Here is a 4,940-nt window from a genome sequence, read left to right as displayed (position 1 = left end):
GGGCTGGGTTTGAACCGGGCACCTCTGGCATATGGGGCTGGTGCGTTAATCCTTTGAGCCACAGATGCTGCCCAACGCCTGGCTATTTTTTGTTGCAGTTGTCATTGTCGTTTAGCTGGCCCAGGTTGGTTTCAAACCCACCAGCCTTGGTGTAAGTGGCTGGTGCCGTAACCACTGTGTACGGACACCGAGACGTGGAGTCTTATTGTTCAGAGTCTCTTGCTTGATCTTGAAAACTCTCTGAATCTGGCCCAGTACTACTGTCTACTTTGTTGGAAATGTAAAATGTGCTGGTTACACAGGTGTGCACTGTTTGCTGGTCACACAGGTGTGCTCAATTTATAAGGATGTAGCAAGCTGAACATTTATGGTATGTGCACTTTTTTGTATAACTATTATACTTGAATAAAAAGTTTTTAAAAAATCAATACTCATTAAAATCACCATTCTTGGAAGGAGCATGGTAGAATATGACGGCCAGGCAGTGGGCCTTGGCATGGGACCAGAGGTCACATCCCAGCTCCACTATCCACCATGTATCTTTGAAGGCCCTTTGCCTCTCTGAGCCTCAGGAAAGATAAGCATTGGGGTTCTCAATGTGTAATCTAAAAGTTTCATTGTTATCCAAGGCCAGGAGTAGGATGAGGTAAGTAAGGCATTTGCCCAGGGTGAACAATTTAGGTAGGGCCAACATAGTATTTAAAGCAATATTAAAAGGGGGGCGGTGGCAAACTACAGATCTGAGGGCCAGTTGCCTAGTTTTATAAATAAAGTTTTATTGGAACCAGGGCTGAGATTAGGGTGAAGTCAATGAGACAGGATTATACAAATTCAGGATCAGATCCTGTCTTTATCTAAAATGGTGGTATTTTGTTCATCAAGGACTTTTTGACATTAATTTTTATTTGTAAACATATTGTAGGAAAATATTATTTTGTCTTAATGACTGAGTTTTTTTGATGTCCCTTTAAGTTTTGCTCCTGGGTATCATTAACTCTAGGCTTCACATGTCTCAGCCTAGTCCCTGCCCTGATACTGTGTCTTCCCAAAGGAACTGTCTATGATGTCAGGGTAAGTGAGCCGAGGTCAGATATTTCCCGTTCAGTGCTCCCACATGACACACACAGCACCAGGTGGGCTCTGTACCCGAACCCAGGTCTGGCTTTCCAGAGGCCCTCTGATCAGTTCAGAGTAAAATGCAGCATCCTAACACTGGCCTTCAGCCTCTGTGAGCTGGGAGCTGCTTGCCTTGGCCTTTGTCTCTTCCCACTTATTCCCTGCCAGCCATGCTACTTCCTCATTTAAAAAAATTTGCCAGGTATGTTCTTGTCCCACAGACTTTGTACTTGCCCTTCTCTCTGCCAGGAATGGGCTTCCCCTAAATATCCGCATGGCCTCTTCCTCATTTACTCTGTTCATGCCACCTTCTAAGAGAAGCCATCCCAGTCTCCTTACTCTTTGCCCCTCAGACCACTTTATTATTCTTCACAGACTTTGGCCACTTGACCTGTGTATAGTGGTTAAGTAAAACTCCCCGGGAGCAAGGAATTTGCCTTGCTTACTAGTGTATCTCTGGAACTGTGTCTGGTACAGAGAGCTCAGTACATAGTTCCAGTTTCACAGGTAGGAAAATGGAGGCCAGAGAGGAAAGGGGGTTAATGCAAGTCATGTAGTGAGTTAGTGGTAAAACTGAAGTCCCAACTTTCCTGACTCCCAGCTCCCCCTGGGCTTATTCCCAGCCCACTCTCTGTTACAGAGCCCTCCAGGCAACAGGGTGACAGCAATTCTTTGCACAGTCTCTGCCCCCAACAATGCCCTCCAGAAGTGGAGCAGGCCACTTCACAGCTGCCCCTTACAGTCTTTTCTACACGATCCAGGCCAGCTCAGTTCCAGCCCGACGCCCACCCCTCCCCAGTGTCTGGCAGCACAGCTCTTCCCCACTTCCTGTCTCTGGCAGTGGGCCAGTGGGGAGGCTGGACTGGGTTCTGCAGCTGGATCACAGCTGTGGTCTCAGTGCCCTGGAGAATGGGGACAGGACACTGTGTCTGGGAGGACCGGACCCTCCCAGAAGAGAGGCATGTAAAAGGGGGTGGGGATGTGTTTGTGTGTGGTGGTGGGAAGCTGCTGAGTAGGGACTGAGGATTCCTGGCATTTCCTCCCCCACCCTCCATGGGCACTGAGCGGGGAACTGTGCTCTGACTTTCCTTCTTCCTGAGGGAAGGGCATGTGATGGGGTGAAGGGCCCTTTGAGCCCCAGGCCTGATTCTAGCCCACCTTCTACCCCTGGTGATGGGGGATGATGGTGGCAGTGGTGTGTCACATTCCGCAGTCATGAGTGGAACATTTTCTATATGCCAGGCCCTTGCTAGAAACTTTTAGGTTAATTGCTTCCTTTAATGTCTACAACAGTTAGGATAATTACTATCCTCATTTGACAGATGAGGAAACTGAGGCACAGTGGGGTGAGGTGAAGTGACTTGCCTGCTAATAATGGGTAGAATTGAGACTAGTACCACGTTTTCTCAGTCCAAATGCAGCCCTCATGCTAATCCTGAGCATGGCCTTTAGTATGCTGAGAGGATCTGATGTCCTCCTTGATGTGCCTCCCACACGCTGGAGGATGAAATTGCTGGGGGCAGAGACATGGCTGTTTGCATTCCTACTCTGTCTCATTGGTACCAGGGTAACTTGGTGGGGTATAGTAGGAAGAGTGGGGCTTGGTGATGTAGCCAAGGGACCAAATTTGTATCCTGGGTCAGTCACTTCTACCTCCTGTAATTTGGGGCAAATCACTTGAACTCTCAGAGCCTTCTGTTCTCCTGTGTAAACCTGGCAGCGTTGCTGGCTCTCAATAACTGCGAACTCGGCTCGGCGCCTGTGGCTCAATCGGCTAAGGCACCAGCCACGTACACCTAAGGTGGCAGGTTTGAATCCCCAGCCCGGGCCTGCCAAACAACAATGACGGCTGCAACCAAAAAATGGCCAGGTGTTGTGGCGGGCGCCTGTAGTCCCAGCTACTTGGGAGGCTGAGGCAGGAGACTCGCTTGAGCCCAGGAGTTGGAGGTTGCTGTGAGTGTGATGCCATGGCACTCTTCCCAGGGGGATAGCTTGAGGCTCCGTCTCAAAAAAAAAAAAAAAAAAAAAAATAACTGCGAACTCTCTTGCCTACCACCTCCCTCCCCAGTGCTCACCCTGCAGTGAGCGAGGGCAGGTTCGGGGGCCAACATCTCTATTGTACTTAGATTTATTTACAAACCCCAATGCAGTGTGCAATGGGCACAGTTCACAGCACTTCACGTGAATTAACTTATTTAATATTCTCAACATTAAAACTAATTAAAATTAAATGCCAACATCCCCTCCATTTCACAGGTAAGGAAACTGAAGCACAGAGGGGTTAAGCACCTTGCTTACGCTCCTGGGTCCTTCACTCCTACCCTGCCCTCCACACACTTCCCTTCAGCATCATCTTCCCAGTGGCTAAGGTCATCCCTGATCTCCCACTCCCATATTAGATTCTTTCTTGAGGTGTTAACTCTTGGGTGTTAATCATGGATAATGCCCTCATGCAAAGGCGTCCACACTTTTACTTATTTATGTACTTAGCGGTTCAACTTTATAACAATTACAAATTAGGTTGTTAACATTTCTGGACAGCCCTTATTTGACTTTGGTTTTTCAATAGGCTTTTTAAGAACAATTTTAGGTTCATGGCAAAGTAGAATAGAAAGTACAGAAAGTTCCCACACATCCCCTGCTCCCTTCTCTGTTGCAGCCTTCCCCACTGTCAACATCCCCCACCAGACTGGTACATTTGTTACACTCAATAAACCTACATGGGCGGTGTGTCACTATCACCCAAAGTGCATAGCTTACCTTAGAGTTCACTCTTGGTCTTGTACATTCTATAGGTTTGGACACATGCATAATGACATGCATCTACCATTTTAGTGTCCCACAGCCCTAAAAATCCTCTACCACTTTAGTGTTCCACTGCCCTAAAAATCCTCTGTGTTAAAAACAAAAACAAGAACAAGCAAAAGAAGAATCCTCTGTGTTTCACTTCTTTATTCTTTCTCTTCCCAACCCCTGACAACCACTGATCTTTTTACTGTCTCCATAGTTTTGCAGACGTGTTTTACAGACATTTTCCAGAATGTCATATAGTTGGAATTAAACAGTATATAGACTTTTAAGATTGGCTTCGTTCACTTAGTAGTGTCCACTTAAGGTTTTAATGTTTTTCATGGCTCCATAGCTCCTTTCTTTTCAGTCCTGCATAATAATCCATTGCCTGGATGTATCATGTTAACTTATCCAATTGCCTATCAAGGACATCTTGATTGTTTTTAAGCTTTGGCAATAATGGATTAAACTGCTGTCAACATTTGTGTGCAGATTTTTCTGTGAACATACATTTTTAATCTAGCACTGTGCTGGATCATATGGTAAGAATATGCTTAATTTTTTTTAAGAAACCACCAATCTGTCTTCCAAAGTGGCTGTATCATTTTGCATTTCCACCAACAATAAATTAAAGTTCTTATTCCATGAGAATACTCCATATTCTTCTCAGCATTTGGTATTGTCAGTGCTCTGAATTTTTGCCAATTTAATAGTTATCTATCATTGTTTTAATTTGTATTTTTCTAATGACATATGATGTTGAGCATCTTTACATATGCTTATTTACCATCTATATATCTTCTTTGGTGAGATATCTATTTAGGTATTTTGATCATTTTAAGACCATTTTTGTATGTTAGAAGTTGAGTTTTAAGGGTTTTTGTATATTTTAGATACCACCCTTTTTTTTTTTTTTTTTTTTTTTGAGACAGAGCCTCAAGCTATTCCCCTGGGTAGAGTGCAGTGACATCACAGCTCACAGCCACCTCCAACTCCTGGGCTCAAGTGAGTCTCCTGCCTCCACCTCCCAAGTG

This window comes from Otolemur garnettii, unplaced genomic scaffold (assembly GCF_000181295.1).
Source record: "Otolemur garnettii isolate 467f Iridium unplaced genomic scaffold, OtoGar3 scaffold00031, whole genome shotgun sequence".
Lineage (NCBI taxonomy): Eukaryota > Metazoa > Chordata > Mammalia > Primates > Galagidae > Otolemur > Otolemur garnettii.
Note: the sequence above shows the minus strand (reverse complement) of the source record.